Source organism: Helianthus annuus, chromosome 11, assembly GCF_002127325.2.
Source record: "Helianthus annuus cultivar XRQ/B chromosome 11, HanXRQr2.0-SUNRISE, whole genome shotgun sequence".
Classification (NCBI taxonomy): domain Eukaryota; kingdom Viridiplantae; phylum Streptophyta; class Magnoliopsida; order Asterales; family Asteraceae; genus Helianthus; species Helianthus annuus.
The window spans coordinates 67,636,885-67,662,418 of NC_035443.2; the positions used below are offsets into that span (position 1 = coordinate 67,636,885).

General features: G+C 37.1%; 1 long non-coding RNA gene across 1 annotated transcript; it reads left to right on the top strand.

Annotated features, from left to right (window-relative positions):
• Positions 1-12,868: 12,868 nt before the first annotated feature.
• Positions 12,869-13,372, top strand: LOC118483802. The gene is made up of 3 exons (XR_004871669.1): positions 12,869-12,952; positions 13,057-13,184; positions 13,286-13,372. It is a non-coding gene; the product is annotated as an uncharacterized LOC118483802 (long non-coding RNA).
• Positions 13,373-25,534: the final 12,162 nt, after the last annotated feature.

A 25,534-nucleotide genomic window follows, 5' to 3' on the forward strand; every position in this document is an offset into this window, starting at 1 on the left:
ACATATATTCTAACAGTTACTGGCATACCGCACGCCTTAACAAAAAAAACCATTTAAATGCAAGGCAGTGCATCGATAAAGTTACTTGCGCCATAGCGCATTGACAAACAGGGATCCACATCCCAAACCTATGTCAATTACTAATTGTTCATACAAACCACAAAACAAAGAAAACCTATCCTAGGTCTTTATCATCAACATCCTCTTTATCCGGGAAAACTTCCCTCAGCTGCGTCACGAAATCTTCAGACTGCAGCGCAACGGTAACAAGGTCCATCACAGGAAGCTGCAGAGCGTTGTATTGAGCCTTCGCAGCAGCAAGAGCCGCATCAGTATCCACACCATACGTAGCAGACCTACTGGTATCCCAATCAACTTTTAAAGCGCTAACAACATGTTGAGCACATTCTGTGTACCCTTGGGCATATCCATCGTTACGCGCAGCAACCAGCATGTGCGCAACCGTTTCATCCAGCTCATTGGAATTGAGAACATAATTGGCAACCTGCGCAATAAGACAGATAAGAGGGTGTATAAACATCTCAAAATATTATCGCAAGCGGACATACTTACGCTTATGATTCCGTGATCTTTCAACCATAGCATGTCATTCTTCATTGGTTCAACTTGACTCTCCGCCGTCACCCGGGCAGTCTCAGAACTTTCCAACTTTTCTTCAGTTTCAACAAGACGGCGGGAAGTCTCAGCTTTTTCAACTCGTTCAAGCTGCAGATCTTTTTTGGCAGACTCAAGCTCCGCCTTAATTTGTTCATGCTCAGATAATAAAGTGGTAAGTTCGTCTATCTCCTTATCCTTAAGGCAAGGGTAGTGCAAGTCCGTACCTCTCTCTGCTCAGTCCTCTCTCGATGAGAGCGCGCTTCATCACGCGCCGCCTCAGCATCAGCTTTTTCTTGTTTCAACTTCTCTATATCCGCATCTTGCTTCTTCAACCTTGAGATTACTGATGACATTGCGGAGGCCCATTTTTTCATTATTATCCTTCTCACAAATCTCCTGCCAATGTTTGCGCTCCTCGGAAAGAAAAGCAACTTCAGCCTCTGCTTTTCTTTTCCAACCAGTACCAGACCACTCTTCAGTTTTTTGGTCACTCTCAAACTTGGCCCGATCAGCTTCCAATTTAGCCCTCAACAGGGCAGCTCGAGCCTCATCTTCAGCAACTTTCTTCATGGACGCCTCAAAAGCAGCCCATTCCTTGTGTATACTACGCCACTCACGCACTATACGATGGTAAGTCTGCTCGTGAGGACGTCCCTCTTGAAATTTTATCTCTCCAGGAGGAAAGGTTCCTTGCAGCCAGTCACGGCACATACGCCAGTCAGAAAACGAGTGATAGCAGGGGCAACGATAGTAATCACCGGGTCTTCACGAACTGTCTTTCCCTTCTCTGGATCACGCGCCACAACTTCAGGAGACTTAGGATGCGCAGCATCAACATCCGCAGTCTCCGGATCCACAACCTTCTCTAAATCAACTTCAACAGACTTTTCAGGATTTCCCATTTCAGCAATCTTTTTCGCCTCGTCTTCAATGGTTTTAGCACCTTCTAGTTGTTCACTAATTGGTGCATGAGGTGCGAAGGCGGGAGGTCCTCATTAACAACAGATGATGGCTCCGCACTAGCAGCTGGAGTTTCCTTTTCTGCAAGAGCAAAGTGCATGTTACCGTTTAATGCACAGAAAGGACAAAATGACACAGACACTTACCTGGAGGAGGTTTTGCAATAAAAGCATCCAAGTTGCCTCGCTTGATAATTTTTCTCCTTGGTATCTTCTTGGCAGGCTGCGCCTCAGCCTCAATTTCAAGTTGTTTCCTTTTCCCTGTCTTCGTTTTCACCAAAGGTTCTGGACTTGACTCTAAGTCAATTGGATCATCAGGATTTGAAGCAGGGATATCAGCGGTATCATGAGGCTTCGCCTTCGGTTTCTTCACAACAGGCGCATGACCTTCCAACGAATCAGACACCACTACATAGTCACACCAGGATTCAAAGGAATGGCGCATACCTTTCTTCTCTCCCCTGGCATTTTTGACTTTCGACGATTGGGCTTTCGCCATATCAGTCTTTTTTCAGCGCAATATTAACGGTCGGCGCATGTTTTATCTTCTCAGGGCCTATGCCCAGGTTAGTTAGCTCACCTACTTAAAGAAGAAAAATATTGCAATATTACCCTACGCGTAAAGACAGCAAAGAGTAATATTGCAATATCAATCAAAACCAGATGTACACTTACCAGCACCAGCCGGAGGTTGCGCCGACAGATCTTCCTCCCGCGGAAAGGCAAAATTCTTGACTATCAAAATTCGGCACGGTGGCCATCTTTCTGTGATCTCTTTCGTACGCAACAACGTATAAAGAGACAACTGCAAAAGGGAAAATAGGAGCAAGTAAAAAAAAAGAGAAGAGCAGGGTAAGAAAATCCCAAATCTTACTTTTACCATCTTCCATGTATACCGGCTTATCTTCCCGATCCATCCGCCAGAAGAGACTCATGCCAGCACCAACTAGGGCTTTCTCCGGAAGCTCAATCGACGGGATGTCCTTCAAATCCTGGTACCAAGTCTCCGAAACAGGAGTCTGTATGGTCTCTGTTGCAACGTCTTCTTTACCTCTGAAGGTCATCTTCATCGGAATCACACCGGATTTAATAAAGAAGAATTTCGGTTTCCAGTCATGAAAAGTTTTCGGGGGATGCAACAAAATCTTTTTTGACGAAGCACGTTGGACAAAGGAGTAAAAGCCCTGGGAACAATGCATTTGGTGCAACACTCGGAAGCGGTTAACCGTCGGCTCGATATGCATCGACCGACAAAGGAATTCGAAATAACGAACCCGAACCATTCCAATCATTTGAGAAATGTGAAATTTATAGTACGAAAGAATTTCAAGGAAAAACTTCGTTACAGGCAATCGAAAGTTTCCTGCAGCAAAATAATCCCAAAAATGGGTAATATACCCAGCCGGAGCATCTGCCGTCGTCTGACCCTCATCATATCGAACATCCCAACTATCAGGGAACTTAAAATTTCGAACCATGTTGTCGAATGTTTCCTTAGACCACTTCAATGGTGGAAGACCGGCAAAAATTTCTTCGGAGGAATCTTCGTGGCGTTCTTCGGTAGACATAGGGCAAGGAATTTGCAGTTTTTAAGAAGATATCGGAGAAGAATAGGATTCAAAGAGCAATACTACCAAAAAGAGGCAATAAAAGGGTTTATATACCCACCGCTATTAATGACCTAGAAAACCGTAATAGCACCTTTTTTTGGAAAAACACAGTTATCTAAGCGTTAGGGGCGAGTGGGAAAAACCAAAACGCGAGTTCACGCGCGCGTGTAAACCACGATTGATGACGTACAATTGACAAGTGACAGCCTGTCACTCAAACTATCATATGTCAACAGTCCCACTGTACCTTTCACGTGCCAAGGGTCAAACTTTTCAAAATTTGAAATCATGAGCAATTAAACTTAATAGAGTATCTTCCTCAGGAAGATTCTCCATGTTTCGCGCCAAAACTTCCAAAAGCTCAAATCCCACTTCTCTTATATAGTCCAGTACTCCACTTATTTGCATAAGAGAGACACTATACTGGGGGGACTTGAAGGGGTAAGGTCCCAAAAGCCTTGCGCATGTGCATGGGACCATACCACAGCTTCACCACAATAAACCTTCTTTAAGAGAACCCTGCACGGCTGCGCACCGGTTCTAAAGAAGAAACTCAAAAGAGAACAGTCCCCAACATTCGCGCGCTGAGAAAGCCAATAACATGTCCTTGCGCAGACTCATGCAACTGAACAAATAGGATGGAAGCAAAATACCTCCGCACATTTGCAACCCAGACTTGAATAGAAAAGACCTTTCTGTTACAATAAGAATTACCATGGGGCAGAGGCTTAGAGGATTACAGTTGTAAACCATCTAGAAGGCCCCATCGTGCATGATGTGTGTAAAATGCAACATATATGTACATCAAATGAGGCATAAAACTAACCCTTTTTTAGTACTAATGTTGGAAAAAGTGTGCTTTTGTCTTCCTTTTGTATTTTCAGGGTTAAAAGAGCTTAAATGAACAAAAGAAGCAAAAATGCTGCCAAATCTAACAATAATACAAAAAAAGGAATAAACGTGGCATGCCCGACCCCTCGACAGCATCTTCCCAAGCAAAAACAAGAGAACAGATGGCTAAACACGACCCGTGCTCAATGAGCACGGGGGCATGCCCAAGTGTCGGCAGAAAAGACAAAGTTGTAGAAGCTTCTATCTCCCAACACCGGGGCGTGCCCAGCGGACACGGGGTCGTGGTCAACGCTAAGATTCGCAGAATCCAGGCAAATCTTGATAGTACAGATACGCTTCTGCACACGGGGTCATGCCTAGCAGACACGGGGGCGTGGTCAACTAATGCAGACAAACTGCATTTAATGAAGAAAGAGAAGATGGGTGGACACGGGGCCGTGCCCAATGGAAACGGGGCCGTGTCCAGGATTCTGTGCAGGCTATAAATAGAGGTGTTTGGTTCACTTCAAAGGCATCCCTTGGCAGACCACCTCTCTCACACTTCACCCGCCCACCACCACCATCACAACCCACATCCACCACCATCATCCATCATAGAGTGTGTGTAGTAGTCTCGGGATCCAAGATTGATAGTAAGAGTTCTTAACAATCAAAGGCCATGTTTGCCTAAGTCTCTTACATCACTTGGTGAAGACAAGCAATTAGTGTAATACTTTTTATTTTTAATCTTTTCGCACTTTTTATTTGGTTATGTATTAATGATTTTAATAACTAATTTCTTATGTTGAAGGTGAAACTTCCTTATCATTTGTCCGTGGTGTCTTGGCATTATTTTACTGTCTATATAAAATAAAAAGAATTACACCATTCATATCTCCACGGTCTACATGGAGATATGTTGGCTACCTGGTCGGGGGTTAAGTGAATGGTTTGGTAAGCGTCTTGCCTTGTTCAGTGTATAGATCCTGCAAGGACATGGGTCAAGCTTAGTAGGACCTCCTTCAATACCCACTGGTATTGGATGGCGGGGGTTCGAATTTCTTGATCCCCTCATATGTAAACTACTATTAAAACATTAACCAGGCTACTTAGGATTGCATCCCTGCTGACTTAAACTACTTAGCCGAGGGTAACGTCACCTTCAAAAGAGGGGCCTACCACATTACGCATTAATAACGTAATTAATTATCTTTCAATAATCCAACCCTTTAGGATTGTATCCTTGCTGACTCAAACTACTAGGTTGAGGGTAACGTCGCCTTCAAAAGAGGGGCCTACTACTATAACTAAGATAATCTCTTAAAAAGTGCAAAAGTGCGGAAATAATCAAAGGTTACACTAAAGGCGAGTCGAATCCAAGTGATTCATCTTGTCTATCTGTTTTTTTTATTTTTATTTTTAGCATTTTTAGTTTTTTTTTATTTTCATGTTTAAACCTTTTTTCTAAAATTTTGATTTGATTAGACGTTGAGGATAAACCGGTACTAAAAGCTTTTGTGTCCTTGGACGACCTCGGTATCTTACCAACGCTATACTACGCTCACGATGGGTGCACTTGCCCATATGTGTGTTTAGTGTTAGTAAAATATCGTATTTTATAAATTTAAAACTTAACTAAAGTGTAAAAAGGGCTTAAAATATACATAAAAACCTATAACACACCGCACACATCAGTGCATGACCAATTCAGTCATAACCGAATGATGATGTGGCATCATTCTGAACACTCATCAAGGTCACGGTGATAGCACTAACTTAGAGAAGGATCCACCCACATTCATCTTCCACGTGGCACCTCCCTAGTCGTTGATCTCACCCACGATCCGTGTGCATAAACGTCGAGATAAAGATTAACGGGAGAAGGAGTAACCGTTTACGGAAAATACTTTCCGTTATCTCTTCCGTCAACAAACTTTCCCGCCCAAAATCCGGTTATAAATAAGACAAGTCAGGTACAATTTCTCAAGTTACTCTCACTTCACTTTCACTATTACTTTTTCTTCTTCATTGAAACCTGTACTTATTCTCACGCCGGAGGGTGGTCACGGAGAGAACCCCCATTCTCCCCGTGGCAAGTCTAACGACTGTTCGTTTTGCAGTTATCATTCGAAGAAGGAGCTTAGCCAAACCCCGAATCAAACGAGAGGACCTAACCCTTTTATGCAGAACTAAACTCATGGTCCAAGCTTAGCCAAACCCCGAATCAAACGAGAGAACCAGTGCTTCTTCACGACCAAAAACATTTTTCCGGCGACCAGAGACTAAAGGCGTTAGGGTTCTGTTAGTCAGAGTCCACTGAAGGCCAATATGTGAAAAGATGGGACCGACAATGGGACTTTTTAAAGTTGAGACCGTTTCCGGCCAACGGGTAATAGTTGGGATCATGGTTGCAAAAGTCGCTAGGCGCTCCCTAGTCGGTCGACTGGGGAGTTGAGAGTACTCGGCCTAGACGGAGAGTACACGGGGAGTACTCGGACATGCCAAATTATAAAGAAATTAGTGTTCGGAAATTATATATATGTCAAATAACATAAATTTACTAATATTTATAACAAAATATGTGAAATTGATATTCATTCTTTAACGTGATAGGCATAGAAATTATGTTTTATTTTATTTTAAGTCAAACTCGGCCCGAGTTGACCTACTAGATCCGATTTTGGACGATGTTGACCGCACTTGATCGATTTCGAGTAATTAGTCGGAGTTGAAGTAAGTCGCCTCGGCAGCCAACCTTGTAGCGACTACTCGGGGAGTACTCGGCCTTGGAGACCTTGTTTTACAACCATGGTTGGGATTATTAAAATCAATTATTCCTAAAATATATGTTTTAAAAAAACTTATGCACTGCACTAGACAATTTAATAAACCCATATACGTACTGACTGAATAAAATATAATGTAGTTTGTTAACATATACGTTTGTCAAGATATGTATTAAAAAATATCTTTGAAGTCACAATTATAAATTTTGTTAAGTTAATTATTAAAATAGTATTTTTTTAACTGGACATTAACTTTGATTTTTTTTAATATCACATGTTTTATTTATTATTTAACATATTGTATTTTTATCATTATTGTCATCTAACCACATTCAATATTTATAGAAACAATTTTCATCATTATTCCTTGTTTTTTATGTATATATTTTAATTTTTTTTAAATCAGAAATTATTCATAGAAACAATTTTCATTATTATTCTTTGTTTTTATATATTTTTTAACCAACGCAATTTTAAACTTGGTAAAGCTTTTTTTTTTTTTTTTTACAGGTGTGGTAAAGCTTTTAAATAAAGAAAATATAAGTTTATTTAAAAAATAATAATTAATTTCATATTAAATTCATTTAATTAAGAATATAATATTATTTTTAATTAAAACAATAAGTATCCATAATTAAGTAGGAGAAAAAGCGGGAAAAATAAATTAAATGGCTCTGATGGATGACATAATCTTCCATTGTTTTTTTGTTATCTATATATATTAATAAATGAGATGATGTGGGCTATGTGTCCTTGAATGGTGAAGCCATTTTGATGATGTGGCAACCATTGCTTTAGTGGAGTTTCATTTTGGGAGGGAATTGGTCCAATTATGTCTACACAAACCAAATTTCTGAATACACAAACCAAATCTAAAGATTTGGACACGAGATCCGAATGGAGTTGGGTCAGGTTGTTGGTATGTTATTCGGATCATATAATTAGGTCAATTATTGAGACCCAAATCATATCTACTGAACTCTCCCTTCTTTCTCTTCTCTTTCTTCTACAATCGTTCATCAACTCTCCGGATTTACAAGATTTGATCAACATCATAGGTAAATATACCAAATCGAACCTAAATCTTTGTTATTTATGTTATTTCATTCTATTTAAAGTTGATTTTATAACCATTGTTTCTAATGCTATTAACTTCTTCTTTGTTTAGATTTCTTTAAATCCGACCATAAAACTTGAAGGTATGTTGTTTTACTTTGTTGTTTATGTACTATTCATCTTTAATGTAAGTGATTGAACATTTTTAAATTTTTTTGTTGATTTTGTTTTTCATGTGAATCCCTAACTCTATGACTACAATCGGAATCTCATCATTCGTTAAACAACAGAGGTTAGTTAAATGTAATAGTTCTTTAATCTTTTTTAAGTTTGTGATATTTGATTTTATCCTTTCTGTTCAGTTTTTTTTAATTAGTAATATATGTTCTGAATGTTTTATTGTTTGTAGTTTCTCATGGTGAACCCTTCAATCTTTTGTGAAATTCGGACTCGGACTTTTCGTCCACCAAAACAGGTTAGTTAGATGTTCTTCGTATTGTTTGTTTTTTTATATGTAAATTCTTTCCATTTCTTAGTAAATTTTGTGTTTAGTGTTAATTTGAAACTTTATGTGATGTTATAGTTCTTTAATCTTTTTTAAGTTTGTGATATTTGATTTTATCTTTTCTGTTCAGTTTTCTTTTAATTAGTAATATATGTTCTGAATGTTTTATTGTTTGTATTTTCTCATGGTGAACCCTTCAATCTTTTGTGAAATTCGGACTCTGACTTTTCATCCACCAAAACAGGTTAGTTACATGTTCTTCGTATTGTTTGTTTTTTGATATGTAAATTCTTTCTTTTTCTTAGTAAATTTTGTGTTTAGTGTTAATTTGAAACTTTATGTGATTATGGTTTGAAGTTCATATGGTTTTTTTTTTTTGGCAGTTATCATTTTTTCAATTTAGCTTTAAATATACCTTTAATGTCTCAATAAAGTTGTTAGCTTTAAATATACCGTTAATTTCTCAATAAAGTTGTTTTTTGTTTCTATAAACAGATTACTTTTAAGGTTAATTTTTGTATTTGGAATTATAACTCGGTTTCTGTAATTAGACATTATTTCTATAAACAGATTACATTTTTGTTAGTGCATACATCTGTCGACTTCGTCTTGTATAGAGTCTTAGTCTTAGAATGTTAGATTAGGGCTCATTGTACGAGATTTCCCGACATGTCCGTATGTGGGAAACTAATAGTTCCGCTTATGTGTACATGTCCATATGTGGGAAACTAATAGTTCCGCTTATGTGTACATGTCCGTATGTGGGAAACTAATAGTTCCGCTTATGTGTACATGTCCGTATGTGGGAAACTATTAGTTCCGCTTATGTGTACATGTCCGTATGTGGGAAACTATTAGTTCCGCTTATGTGTACATGTCCGTATGTGGGAAACTATTAGTTCCGCTTATGTGTACATGTCCGTATGTGGGAAACTATTAGTTCCGCTTATGTGTACATGTCTGTATGTGGGAAACTATTAGTTCCGCTTATGTGTACATGTCCGTACGTGGGAAACTATTAGTTTCGCTTATACGTACAACACTATAAATACCACATGAGCGAAATCATTTGTAACATTCTTGAATTCCATACCGAGGTGCTGCCGGTGTGAAGATCGAGCTGTAAACGTTGTTAAATCAATAAAATCAGCAGATTAAGTGAAGATTCAGCTATTTCTACCTCCGTTTCTTGTTATTCCGCACCTGAAACAGAGAAGAACACCTCTGAACGACTCATTCGGGTCAGAATTCGATCCTACAGTTTTTTTGTTAGTAATAAATTTTGTATTGTATTAATTACCAATCCATTAAAGATTTTGTTTATTTTATTTTATTTATGGTCTGATATGTTTTTCCGGAATATTGATTTTGTTTCTATAAATAAATTGTTTCTATATTAGATTATTATGTATTGTAAGTGTTTAATCCCAATTTTTGAAGATTTCTCTGTATTTTTTGTGTTGTTCTTTATGATATACATTATCCGATTTAATCACTGTTTTTTGCTAACAATATCAAGATCGGAGGTTTGTTATCATCATCTCCATTCTCTGATTTATGTAATATCTATCAACGTTAATCATGTCTTGGGCATTTATCAAACTTACTGATTTTGGTTTATTTTGATTTTCATGTGAATCCCTGAATCTTGGATAACAATCGGACAAACGATCATTGAACAAACAACAGAGTTTAGTTGAATGTTATAGTTGTTTTCTCTTTTTTAAGTTTGTAATATTTGATTTTATCCTTTCTGTTCGGTTTTTTTTTTCAAAAATTAATAATATATGTTCTGAATGATTTATGGTTTTTTTTTCTCATGGTGAACCCTCCATCTTTTGAGACAATCGAACTCGGAGTGTTCGTCAGCCAAAACAGGTTAGTTCAATTTTCTTGGTGTTGTTTGTTTATTGATATCTATAGTCTATGGTTTTAAGTTTTGTCTTTATGCTTTATTTTGAAAGTTTATGTGATTATCTTTTGAAGTTCATATGGTTTGTTTTATCAATTATATTTTTTTCTATTTAGTTAGTTGCTAATTCTTTAAGGATACCTATAATTTCTTTTTAAAGTTTTTTTTGTTTCTATAAACAAATTACTGTTTTAAGTTTAATTTTTTGTATTCGGAATTATTATTCGGTTTCTGTAAGGGTATACGTTCAAATTATTAACAGATCTTATTATATCTATTAGATAAGTACATTATTAAATTGTGCTACTATTTTCTTTTATGTAGTTCAATGATGGTTGGAATACAAAGAATGATGCTTTGAAAGAGACTTCGTCTGCTATCTCTCAATGTCATGTAATATTTTTTTATAAGTTTGTTTATATATTATATAGATGCTATTAATTACTTCATGTTATATTTATATGTTTCTTATTCACTGTTGTGTAGTTGGACACGAAAGGGAAGTCAAAGGTTGTCTGTGGTGATGAAACTGTTTCTCCAAAGGTTTAAATGAACTAATAACATAATTTAATATTTTTTTCAATATGTACATTGTATTTTTTATCATATTATGTGTTTTACTTTATCATGTTTTTTCTTTTGTTTTAGGTCAAAAACAAGTTTGATATGGATCTCGATAATTTCTTGATACCAAAGAATAAATTTCGTGTACACGAGTTGTCCAAGAATTCTCATATCTCCTATCGTACGCGTTCAAACGTTTCGAGGAAGAATGAGTGTGTTGTCATTAATATAATGAAGCCTTCTGAAAACATTACTGTAAGTACACATTGTATAATGTTTACTAATAAAATTCATTCATGAAATCATTATAGTTCTTTTTAATTATGATACTTATTTTAGATCTTTTAAATATTTAGGTTAAATCAAAGCGTGAGGCTTGCAGATCCACCATGGCGACGGCTGATGTTCGTCGTAAATGTACAGTCAAAAGGTTGAAAAACAATTCATTTTTAGAGTTCACCAAAGTGGCTGAAAGCAGACTGGTATACGTTTATATATTTTTAAATTTGGTTTATGTTATCTTATTTTTAAAATTTGGTTTTTTAAATAATGTTAATAATGTTATCTTATTTTTTAAATTTGGTTTTTTAAATGCATATTTTTTTATTAAATTTATATATTTTAGGAAAATTTCATCTATCTCAAACCAATAAGGAAACAATACATATATAGATTTTGGGAATATTTATATTGTTTTTTTTTCATAAAAAAGGTGTTAAACAGTATTTCAACTTATGTTGTTATATAATATAAAAGTATGATACTTAAATTGATTTGTTTACTAATTTACAATCAATTTTAACTAATATGAAAACTAAATTTGTTAGACTAATAATTTTGATGTATGTTGTATGTTTTATTTGATTATAATCTTTATATATATAATCTTAAAAATTTAAAATTACGATAATTTTCATTCTTTTATAATATAGATATTGAATTTTTAATAATTGTAAATAATAGTTAATTTTGTAAAGTCAACCCTTTTTATTTGATGAATATGATTAGTTATATGATTATACAGTTTCTCTTTTTATAAATTTGTATTTATGTTAATTTGTTTTATCTAATTAAAAACTATACAGTTTCCTTAATTATGGTATTTTTAAAAACGATTTTTTGTGATTTGAATTTTTCATCATATATTACTAAAAATATTATCTTTTCTAGATTTATATAAAAAGATCATTTGTTCTTCAATAATTATTCCATTTAAAAAAACAACCTCTCTTTGGTTAATGTACATTGGATAGGTAAATTATGTTTGTTTTTAAAGTCATATTATTTTGTTTTCCACAGTCTATTAATTTTTTTGTTGTCTTCATAGCTACAATGGAAAACCAAGGTGACATCACCTTGCTGAACGATATCGATGCTCTTAGTACAAACTACACTATCAAGGTGAAGATTGTTAGTTTGTGGAGAAAGAAGATGAGAGGTAATGAAAGAGAGACGTATCGTATTGATATGATACTGATGGATGAAATGGTAATTTCTTGATTTATTTCGTTTTGTTATTTGTATTATGTTTGTTACATATTTACAATACCATAAAATCTTTTTTCGTTTAATTATACTGATTGTGAGTTCATTTTAACATTTCCTTTGCGTGTTATTATTTATTTACCCTCAGGGTACCAAGATTCAAGCTTTTTGCTTACATAAGCTATTTCCAAAGTTTGAGAGACATCTAAATGTCGATGAATGCCTTATCATAAAACGGCCATCTCTTGCTGCGAACACTGCATCATTCAAGATTGTTCCTAACAATCAGAAACTATCTTTTTACTATCACACGTATGTGGAAAAGTGTAGTAAATGGGAAGGTCCGCAGTACGTTTTTAATTTTGTTGATTTCGATGATGTTGTTTCACAGAGAATTAAGGATGGTACGACAATAGGTGTGTTCATTTATATTTACAAAGTTTATATACCACAATATTGTTTGACATTTTATTTAGTTGTTTTTATGTTATTATATATGCTGACATCTTTTTTCTTTTATTCTTAGATTTCATTGGTTACGCTGTTGTTTGTTATAAGATTGAGGACACTAACAAAAAGGATGGTAGTAAAGGGAAACGTCTCAATCTTAAGCTTCAAGATCTCGAGTAATATAGTTTTAAAATTTTAGTTTATTTGTTTTTTCCATATTATGGTATAATTTTTATAAAATTTTGTTAAACTTATGTTTTTTTCTTATATGCTATTGTAGAGATGTTCAGATCGATTTAACTCTTTGGGATGATTACGCTAAGAACATGTATTCTTACATGGTTAGTAAAAATCGTGAAGCACATGTTGTCGTTGCTGTCCATTTTGGTGTTGTTAAGACATACAAAGGTATTTTATCAATTACACAATTTATACCATACAATATAGATAGATGTTCTTCTTTTATATATATCAGATTGATTGTTTAATTTATTTTTACCTAAAAATAGGTAAATGGGGGATTTCTAATAATTTTGATGGTTCACGGCTTTTCATTAACGACAATTTTGATGAGATGCTATCGTTCAAGGAAAAGTGAGTTTGATTATTTATTTATATTTTTATAATTGTATCAACTTTACCTTTTGTTTGTATTTTTTGTTAATTACACATTTTGGTTTCTTCAAAATTTTTTATAGGTTTCTTTCAAAACTTGCTGCTTCAACCGAATCAAGTAGACATGTTGGGTCATATATGATGTGTTCTGTGGAAGATGAATTTTTAAACAATGATGTTTTTTCACCAATTGCTTATCTTGGCTCAATTATAGATGCTTTCCTTAACATTTGATGTTTTATATTTCAACTATTTTCAAAATTTTAATGAACTTTTATTTCTTTAATTCTTTAAACAGCCAAAGAAAGTGGTTATTGTTGGAACTATCGTAGCAATCGTTTCTGATAAGATGTGGTATTATGATGGGTGTAACCATTGCAAGTCCAAACTTGAGCAAAAGTTTGAAACTTATGATAAGGAAGATGGAACAAGTGATGTTAGAGATGAGAAGGTGTATCAATATTCCAACAAGGATTGTCAAGGAAAAGAATTTTTCCCGCTGTCCAGGTAAAGTGTTTGTTATTCATAATTCTATTATTGTTGATTCAACATTGTACGTCGTTTATATTATCTATTCGTCTATGTTTGTTAATTATTTAAATACGCTTTTAAGGTTTAAAATACCAATTCGGGTTCAAGATTCAACCAGTACGGTGACATTTACATTGTTTTACCATGAGGCATTGAAGTTTGTTGGGAAAACTGCAAAGGAACTTACAGAAATTCAAGATGAGGTTCTATTTAGTACTACTTTATATTTAATTCAATTAGATTTTTATATATACATTCTAACCACACATGAGATTTTTTTAATATAGTTACTCAAGACAAATGAGCTTCCAAGAGAATACCCTGTTGAATTTGAAACGTTGGTTAACCTAAAGTGTGCTTTCGTGATCAAAGTAACAAACTTTAATATTGTCAATGGTGTGGAGAATTATGGAATATCAGTTGTTACCACTGATGTTAACATCTTGGATGAGCTCAACAAAAAATGGAAAATTGACCAGGTAAGCGATTGTTTTATTAATATATTTGCACTTACAAAACCGTTTAAAAGATGTTTAACAATTTGTCTCTTGCTTTCGATTTTTTTACAGCTTGATGTCTCTGATTTGTTTGGTATGAGTCAGTCTGAGTTCCAATATGCTGGTGGTGAATGTTCTAAGGTTTAACTTTAAAAATATACTGATATACTTTTAATAGTTGTGTTATTATAAATTGTTTATTTTTTTAGGATGGTGATTCTTACACTGGGGATAACTCCACACATGTTTCAAAGGATTATGTGGGTGACTTGAAACAATCATCTTCTGATTTGAAGCGTAACCTTGGTGATGTTTATGTGATTGAAGAGGGACTGGGGTCGGCAGCAAGTAAGCCTCGCATGTGTGTTGAGAACAATGATCTTGACGAAGATTTAGGCAAGAATTGATAAACGAGATTTTGCAAATGGTGGTTACAATAAAAACAATTTATTTGTTATTGGACTATTGGAATTTTGTTTTGTGGTTTTTAATTTGTGATGTTTGAATACATTTTTATGGTTTCCCTATATATTATGACATTTTGACTTATTCTTTACTATTTTTGGTTGGAAATCATGTTTGGTTATGTTCCTTATTTCATAAGACTACATTTATTATTTATTGTATCATAATTTAATCATCCGATAATATAAAAATAAGAAAATGAAAAATTACATATTACTTTTGACCTTATGAACTACTTTTCATGAAATGAACATTAATCATTTGTTTAAATATTTATACAATTCAGTTACATTTCTATAGTTATTTTAAGAAATTTCGTAATTATAGCAACTCGATTTTAGTGTTGACACTGATGCGTCTTAGTGTGTATATGTTTTAGGTATGTATTTTAAGCCCTTTTACACTTTTTTTTAGCCAAGTTTTAAATTTATAAAACACGATATTTACTAACACTAAACACACATATGGGCAAGTGCACCCGTCGTGGACGTAGTATAGTGTTGGTAAGATACCGAGGTCGTCCAAGGACACAAGAGCTTTTAGTATCGGTTTATCCTCAACGTCTAATCAAATCAAAATGTTAGAAAAAGATTTTTAAACTAAGAAAATAAAACTAACTAAAATGCTGAAAATAAAATAAGAAATAAAAACAGATAGACAAGATGAATCACTTGGATCCGACTCGTGTGTTAGTGTAACCTTTGATTATTTTCGCACTTTTGCACTTGTTTAAGAGATTATCTTAGTTATTGTAGTAGACCCCTCTTTTGAAGGCGACGTTACCCTCAACCCAGTAGTTTGAGTCAGCAAGGATACAATCCTAAAGGGTCGGATTATTGAAGGGTAGGCCCCTCTTTTGAAGGCGACGTTACCCTCAGCTAAGTAGTCTGAGTCAGCAGGGATACAGTTCTAAGTAGCTGGGTTAAAGTTTTAATAGTAGTTTAACTTATGAGGTGATCAAAGAGTTTGGACCCCCGCCATCCAATACCTTTGGGTATTGAAGGAGGTCCTACTAAATTTGACCCAGGTCCTTTGCAGGATCTATACACTGAACAGTGGCAAGACTCTTACCAAACCGTTCCCTTAACTCCTGACCAGGTAGCCAACATACCACCATATAGACCGTGGAGATATGAATGGTGAAAATCTTTTATTTTATATAGGCAGTAAAATAATGCCAAGACACCACGGACAAACGATAAGGAAGAATCACCTTCAACATAAGAAACTAGTAATTAAAGTCATTAATACAAAACCAATTAAAAAGTGCAAAAGATTAAAAATAAAAAGTATTACACTAAACACGTGTCTTCACCAAGTGATGTAAGAGACTTAGGCAAACATGCCCATTGATTGTCAAGAACTCTTACGATCAATCTTGGATCCCGAGACGACTCACACACTCTATGATGGACAATGGATGATGGTGGTGGATGATGGTGTTATGGTGGTGGTGGGTGGTGGGTGAAGTGTGAGAGAGATGGTGTGCCAAGGGATGAGTTGAAATGTCTCTAAACACTCCTATTTATAGGCTGAACAGAAGCTCGGGCACGGCCCCGTGTCCGTTGGGCACGGCCCCGTGTCCGCTGGGCACGGCCCCGTGTCCATCATCGTCTCTCTCTTCATTAATTGTAATTTGCAATTACAATAAATGCGCCTGTAGGAAGTTGACCACGCCCCCGTGTCCGCTGGGCACGGCCCCGTGGTAGGCAACAGAAGCTTCTAAAGGTTTGTCTTTTCTGCTGCTACTTGGGCACGGCCCCGTGCTCGCTGAGCGCGGGGCGTGTTCAATCTTCTGTTTTCTTGGTTTTGCTTGGGAAGATGCCGTTGAGGGGTCGGGCATTCCACTTTTGTTCCTTTTCTTGTATTTATGTTAGATTTTGCTGTCTTTTTGCTTCTTTTGTTAATTTGAGCTCATTTAATCCTGAAAATACAAAAGGAAGACAAAAGCACACTTTTTTCCAACATTAGTACTAAAAAGGGTTAGTTTAATGCCACAATTGATATAATTTATATGTTGCATTTTGTGCATATCAAATACCCCCACACTTGAATCTTTGCTTGTCCTCAAGCAAAACTCTTTATAATGTGGCTTTATTCACTCCCAGATGGAATGGATAGAAGAGAAGGTTTTTGGGCTTGTCATAGAGTGTCGGGATTTCCAAGATTCTTTATTGAGGTTTTATTTTTATTTATATTACAATCCTATTCGGCATGATTTATTAAGAACGTTTCTTAAGATAAATTACTTATTAGGGCATACCATACCTTTTTTAAAATTTCATTTATATACAAGTTCACATACCTCACGGGGGATCACTCAACACTCGGCCGAAGGTGTATTTTTAGTGAATCACTCGAGAGCGGCATGGAACTTACTCCTACCATAAGCTTGCCAAGCAATCAATCCTCCTCCTTTTTAACTATATACCTTTGTAAATATCAAGAGGACTTTCTGGGTGAAGGGTTAGGCTTGGGCTAAAGGTGGGTGGTTGGGTTAGTGGTTAGTAAAAAAGGCGAAAGGCGTAACAAACGTCGGTTTGAAAGACTTTTTTTTCATATTTTTATTTTATTTTGATGAATTGTTCAAACAAAGTTATTTTTGATAAACTTTGTTTGCTTATTTGGTTTCATCAAAATATATAAAAATATAGATTTTTTTTAGAAGTCATAAGAGAACCGAACGTTGTTACTAAAAAAAGGATTAAAAAAATAAAAAGGTTTAGGTGGGTAAAAAGGGTTGTTTTGGGTTAAGAAATGAAAAGGTTTAGGCTCAAAGGGGTTAACTAGGGGGGTTTTGGGTAGGTGGTATAAAAATGAAAAATAATGGTTTAGAATGAAAAAGGGTTAGTCCTAATGCTGTTGATGCAGATTTTGTGTCCGATGCTTGTCGAATAGATTAGTTATTATTTTACGCTGAATTTGTAATAGTTAGTGAAACGGTCTATCGAACGTGTATAGACCCGCTCGTTTGAAGTGGTCAAACGAGAGGGTTATTCGGTTGACCGTGTGTTGTTGCAAGACAAGTTATGGTTGTTAATGTTGGTGTCGAAGGATAAGGCATCGAAGGATTGTGTATCCTTCGATGAGCTCGAAAGATATCCATCGAAGGATGGACCTCGAAGGATATGTGATCCTTCGAGGTATGTATGTGTCTTTCGAAAGCTGGATGGTCGACAGATGATCTGTCGACCAGTCAGCTTGATCCTTCGACTGTGCAGCCTGTGTTTGGTATAAATACCAACACCTTGTCTTGTAAAACACAAGAGTGAGAGCACAAGTGTGTGCTAGAGAGTGAATGGAGGTTTGAGTCCTCACCGGGAGAAATCACCACTTGATTTCTCCCTGGATGTATACTTCTTTGGTATTAGTTCGGTTTCCATGTAATCGGGCCGACTTGTAATGTTTACTACCGGATTAATACAAAAGTTGTTTGTTTATCATCTCTTTATCTCTTCCATCTTTGAACATGAACATGAAAATCACGGATTGGATCCCGAAACACGGACCTACAATTGGTATCAGAGCCATGGTGCCCGATTTAGTAAAACTAACCGTTTACTAAGTCACATGTGCTCTAGATCTGTGATTTTTATGGGTTTTTGTTCAAGATGTAAAAATGGTGAAAATGAGAAAAACTCAGATCTGAACCCGAATATTCAGATCTGTGATAAAACGAGTGTTGGGTTTTATGTTTTTCTCCTAAATCTTCAAGTTTTCTTCATCAAAATTCGTGTACAAACGTTTTCATTGAATCTGCAAGTTTACCCAGATGTCTGTGTTCATGATGTTCTTCACATCTTCATAGTTTGAAGGATGTGAAGAACTTCGAAAGATCAGGTTGCTTTTTCGAGAGATCAGTCCTTTAGTCGAAGGGTTATCCTTCATTGATTCGAAGGATCATTCTTTGTTTCGAAGGGTCAAGTTGTTTTTGAAAAATCAGTTCTGATATGACAGCAGCTGATGTGTGTCAGATCCAGATCTGACATGTGCCAGAAAAGTCAATTTCACAACCTTCGAAAGATTCTTTTCTCGAAGGATTATCTCACAACCTCGAAAGATCATATATGTTCGAAAGACAGAAACTGATCTGTGGATCATCTTTCGAGACCGAAAGATCTGTGCTCGAAACCCCCAACAATTTCGAAGGATAATCATTCCAACAACCTCGAAGGATATCCTTCGGTTGTGGAAACATCTGTCACAGGAGGTTGTTTTTGTTAATTGAAGCATATGGCGGTGCACACCAACAAAAATCAATCAAATGTTATTGGCCCTTTTGGGCGGTGCCTTGGGCAGTAAACCCAAACAATAAACAACAAACTTTATTGGTCACATGGGCGGTGATGATCTTAATTTGATGGTTGTTGACTTTCGAAGTGAGAGAGAACGGCTGCTGCTACTGTTGTTAATAAAAAAAAAAAAAATATTAAACCTAAATGATAAGTTAGCGGCAGTTTTTGTCTTATCTCGGAATTGATGAAATAATTAATGTTCACATGGCTCATTCAAGTTGGTCGGCTGGTGATGATCTTGAAAAAGGTGATAATAGGGTTGTTGACTATTGAAGAGAGAGAGATTGGGAAAAAGTGATGTTGACGGCTGAGAAAGAAAGTTGTTGACTAAAATGATGGTGATGGCTGACAATTGGACCTTTTTGTACAACAAAAAAAAAAAAAAATAATAATAATAATAAATAAATTCAATTGGACCTTTTTGTACAAAGAATTCTAGTGGGCCGCATGGATTTTGGGGGTGGACAGTTTGCTTATTTAATTGATTGTTATTTCAATGTTTAAATGGCTTTAGGCAAACTGATCATTGATTGGGCCTTCATGAACTAAGAGTGGGGTCGGGTATTTGCGGAGTTGATCTGAATCGCGCTCCTAATATCAAGGTCAAAATTTGTATGGATTTTGGGAGCGCGCGGAATGATTCGGAACGATGAAAACAGAAGATGATGAAAGCTTGATGTTTGAAAATTGTGGGGTAGTCACGGTTACCGATGCAATGTCAAAAATGGTAACGCGACTATTATGGGCCAAAAACAACACGGTATGTTCGCTTCCGCACATCAGTATTTATGATTGTTACCGGTTATTCGGAAATGTTCGAAAGGATTTTGTTTATTGTCATATTCTCGCATTTGAAGACGAACGTATGAACCTGGAACGTCTATACCGATCCTAACGAGTTCACAAAGTCTTTGGAGGGATACAAGTCGGATCCTACGGGGTACTAGGCGAAATTTCTTTATCAACTAGAATATGCAACGAAGAAATCTTTTTGTTTATTGTCATATTCTCGCATTTGGTAACGAATGAATGAACCTAGAATGTCAATACCGGTCCTAACGAGTTCACAAATTCTTTGGAGGGATACAATTCAGATCCTACGGGGTACCAGGGGACGCTCTTATTCAACTAGATTATGCAAAGAAGAAAGTCATGTTCGTGAATTTTCGGAACCGAGAATATTCAATGAAGATTGATGACAGTTCCGCTCAGTGGAGGGAATTGGTGAACATTTGACGACAGTTTCTTTGAAGTGGAAAGAATCTGTTAAGGTTTAGAGATTTACCAAAGAAATGGGGGGATAAAAATTTTCATTTGTTGAATTTCTTCGGTAAATCTCTAAACGCAATCACAGGTGGTAGAGTTTGTGATTTTCTGGTGAGACAAGGGGGTTCTGCGTGGAATGTTTTGCACAGACACATATTTGAGGATTTTAATTAATTCTCCAGCCAGCGTGAAGGGTTTTGCACGGAAACATACAGGTATCTAAAGTCGACAGTTGTTTCAAAGCGCTGTTTACTGAAGACCTGGGGAATCTTTATGGAAGTTGATAATTCAAGGCTGAAGACCTGCAGGATTCAGTTTTGGGTTTGATGTTTCTTTGGGATTTTACAGGGATCTGGGGGTAACTCAATTCGTTGAGTTTGCAAACGATGTACTTGGTCAAGCTGACTTCCTGGGTACTGATGCTGAAGATCCGTAGTGCATTACGTGGTCGACTTCACAAAGGCGAGACAATGAGATCTGGATGTAGTTCAACTAAGCGTGCCGTTTGGTTGAGCTTGCAAGGGATACACTTGGTCAAGCTGACTTTCCTGAGTGTTGATGCTGAAGATTAAAGTGCATTACTTGGTCGATTTCACAAAGACGGTTTACAGAAGACAGTTCACCAGAAATCTCTATCAATGTAGTATGCTTGAAGATCAAGACTTGATGCAGCTTTTAAAGAATGGAACCCTTATCAAATGCCGGTTGGAGTATTGGAAGATCAGCGGAAGATCGGTCAATTGAGCCTCTTGAGGAAATTGCACAACACTCAACACGGATACGCGTACTTTAAGGGGGAAACATTATACAAGGAGCATCAAGATACTACTTACCTGGATCATCGGTCAAGGGGGAATTGGTTAACACAGAGAAGATGAATACTTGACTGAAGATCGATTGCAGTTGCATGTTCAGCATTCGACAGCAACGGACAAGGGGGAATTTGTTGATGCAGATTTTGTGTCCGATGCTTGTCGAATAGATTAGTTATTATTTTACGCTGAATTTGTAATAGTTAGTGAAACGGTCTATCGAACGTGTATAGACCCGCTCGTTTGAAGTGGTCAAACGAGAGGGTTATTCGGTTGACCGTGTGTTGTTGCAAGACAAGTTATGGTTGTTAATGTTGGTGTCGAAGGATAAGGCATCGAAGGATTGTGTATCCTTCGATGAGCTCGAAAGATATCCATCGAAGGATGGACCTCGAAGGATATGTGATCCTTCGAGGTATGTATGTGTCTTTCGAAAGCTGGATGGTCGACAGATGATCTGTCGACCAGTCAGCTTGATCCTTCGACTGTGCAGCCTGTGTTTGGTATAAATACCAACACCTTGTCTTGTAAAACACAAGAGTGAGAGCACAAGTGTGTGCTAGAGAGTGAATGGAGGTTTGAGTCCTCACCGGGAGAAATCACCACTTGATTTCTCCCTGGATGTATACTTCTTTGGTATTAGTTCGGTTTCCATGTAATCGGGCCGACTTGTAATGTTTACTACCGGATTAATACAAAAGTTGTTTGTTTATCATCTCTTTATCTCTTCCATCTTTGAACATGAACATGAAAATCACGGATTGGATCCCGAAACACGGACCTACAAATGCCTCTATCATTTACTTACTCAGGTTTAAGTTGGTAAGGACCGGGAATGTATTGTTGTGGCAAGTTCTAGAGTCGTACGAACCAAGCGGCTATTCACACAAGAAACGAAAAATGAGCATTTAGTGTAAAGATATATATTTTTATGCTCGTTAAAGGCTCAAAACTCACTTTTGTGGGAAAATGGTTTTTTATGTGATCAAGTATATATAATTAAATTTTAAGTAAGTTTGTCATGCCTTTTCATAATTTTCTTATGTTGGTTCTTTTTATCACGACGCTATCGGTTGTAAACTTGTAAAAATATAACCTTGTTAAGACTTGAATTCCCAACTTAAATTTAGACAAGTAAAAAAAATGAAAATTTTTGGAAAAAATTTGGGGTGATTAGCGGTTCCAATAGAATTTTGTGTAAGGCTTGTTATTAGGACTTGCAAAATTCAAGGTTTTAGCACCACCCCCCACTTAAATTACACATTGTCCTCAATGTGTCCCAAAAATAAGTTTTTAGGTGGATTGAATGTATAAAATAGTGTTAAAAGCAAAATTTTATGTTACTGGCAGACTGGACACGGCCCCGTGTTGGTTGGACACGACCCCGTGCTCAGGTGCCAGTAACGAAAACTTGCAGAAGTTGGACACGGGGGCGTGTTGGCTGGGCACGACCCCGTGGCTGGTAAAAATCTGCAGAAACTTAAACAAACAGCAGGTCTGGGAGGTGGGCACGGGGGCGTGTCGGCCGGACACGACCCCGTGTGGACAATCTGCAAGGTTGAAAAACAAGTTTCTTTCTTCGGTTTTCCTGCCCCGGCCTTAGTAGTACCAATGTTTAGTACTCTAAGCCTCGTTTGTACCTGTTTTATCAGTAAATACCACACCAAACAATACCAAACGTCCTGAATTACCATGTTAAGCATCCAAACCAATAAGTTAAAAATAAAAACAAAAGCAGAAAATAAAAATAAGTCAGGAAAAGTAAATTGTTCAACACTTCGGCACGCAGGCCAGGAATTGTTCGATAGAAAGGGAAATTAACCTGTGGGCTCACCAACCGTCCACTCCTACTCCTTCTTCACCCACCTAGTCCATGTCTTCATCACTGTCATCACCTCCTCCCCCATGACCCGCCATATACTCCCGGATGCTCCCGATGTCGTCTTGGATATCGGTGATGTTTCTTTCAATGGCTCCAACTTGGTGGTATGTGTTGTTGGCAAGGTTGTAGGTGTTCCTGGTGCACATAAGGTTTTCCTGCAAAAGATCATGTAAAGTTTGAAAGTTAGGAAAACCACCTCCTTGTGAGGAAGACTGGCCTGGATCACCATGGGGTTGGTACTGGTATTGGGGAGGTGGAGCGTGAAGGACTAGCGCCTCTTGTGGGTTCCATGTGTGGCCTTGCATCCTCTGAAAGCTTACCGATCCGTCTTCCGCCTCATAGATTAGGTTCATAGCGCGACAAATGTGCACATCGACCCGTCCTGACCATGGGCTCCTCTCGAAAGACCTAGGAATGCGCGTGAAGTGCTTGAAGAGGCGGTACACCCATCCCCCGTAGAAGATAGGGGTTGGTACATGAGCAAGCCGATTCAGATGCATGTTCCGGAGTAGGAGGAATGGAACATCGAGGTGTCTGCGGGTGTGAATGCAGTGGAGGACTACCAAATCTCTCAACCCAACAACGCCGCTGCTGCCATGTCTCTGACTAAGATAGTAAGTAAGGAGCCTGTGAATGTAGCGATAGAGCGGATCCCTTAGCTTAGTACTCTTAGTACTGCTCGGATTGTAAAACCCATCACCAATCTGAGCCCATGCAGCTTGGCGTTCATTCTCGTCAATCTCTCGCATTCCCCCAGTGTTTTCCTTATTTCCCGAATCCTCTTCCGTATAAAGCCCCACTACTGCCCCGAATTGCGCCATGGATATAGAGTATCTTGTTCCCCCACAACGAAATTCAACCCCATTGTCATCAAAAGGGCCGGTCCTTGAATTGAAAGTGAAGGTGCTGTAGAACTCCATGGTGCATTCGTGTACCGATCGGAGTCGAGTGGTTAAGGCAATCCTTAGCGGGCCGGTAACGAGGTTGTTGAAGCGGTCAAGTTGGTTCACCATGATTAAGAGGTCCGTGCATGCTTGCCTTGGGTATTCTCCGGGTCTTGTTTGAAGTATATCATATCTGGCCCTAGCGTCGAGCTCATTAGCGTTGAATCTTGTGAACTTCTTCGACATATGAAAGAATACACCAAAAAGTTAGCACGAAACAGTGAAATTTTTGAAAAAAAACTGCAAACAGTGAGCTGGACACGGCCCCGTGCTCAGTGGGCACGACCCCGTGTCCAGGCGTCTGTTACTCAAAAATTGCATTTTTCGTCCCGGTCCCGAAAATCTGGAAATTTTTGGCCAAGTAGGTGTGGTTTCCCCCGAAAATGAAACCCCAAGTGCCTTTTTTCCCAAATTAAACCGTTTACCCCTTCAATTTTATCTTTTTCGGTTCAAAAACAAGGGTTTGAGGTTTTTATGAGAAATTGGGCAATTCTATCAACAATACAAGTGTATTTACTTCCTATTATACTAATCTAAACTAATGGTAACAAATTATAACAAAGATTTGAGGTTTGATCCGGATGAACTTCAAGAACACTAGATTTTTCCCCAAATTTTTGATGTTTTAACTACATGCAAGGAACTAATCTAACTACTAATGATGATAGAATCATACCTTGATGTTGTTAGAAAGAGAGGAGACGTCGAAAATCTGCGGAAAATCGCCTGGACCAGAGCGTTTTTCAGGGAAACGGGGCGTGTGGAATGATGAAACTGTTGTGAAAAGGGGGTTTTATCCCGACAGTTGCGCGGACACGGCCCCGTGTCCAGCGGACACGGCCCCGTGTCGAGCAAAGTTTTTTTTTTTAATTTTTTTAAGTGCACGTGTGAGTGCCCTTTTTTCCTAGAAACTTGGTTCGAAGACTTACCGTTTTCGATGTTTACCTGCTTGTTCGTAACTTACCAGGTACGATGTTTATGCCTTTATTCGTCGACCGTTTGGAGGGAGATTTCTTCCTCTTCATCCTCAATGGATCCTTGATAGGGTTTCAGCCGTTGGCCATTGACTTTGAATGGGATTCCATTTCGAGATTTAATTTCTACTGCACCGTGAGGAAAAATATGGGTGATGGAAAAAGGTCCTGACCACCTAGATTTTAGTTTACCCGGAAATATCGAAGTCGTGAATTAAACAATAGAACTTGGTCTCCTACTCGAAATTCATTAGGTTTAATGTATTTGTCATATAATTTTTTCATTCTTTCCTTATAAATTTCCGAGTTAGAGTATGCATAATTCCTTAGTTCGTCTAGTTCATTTATTTGACAAAATCGATTTTTCCTGCAATATCTAAATCTAAGTTTACATTTTTTTATTGCCCAGTAGGCTTTGTGAGCTATTTCTATCGGCAAATGACAACTTTTTCCATAGACGAGCTTATATGGGGTTGT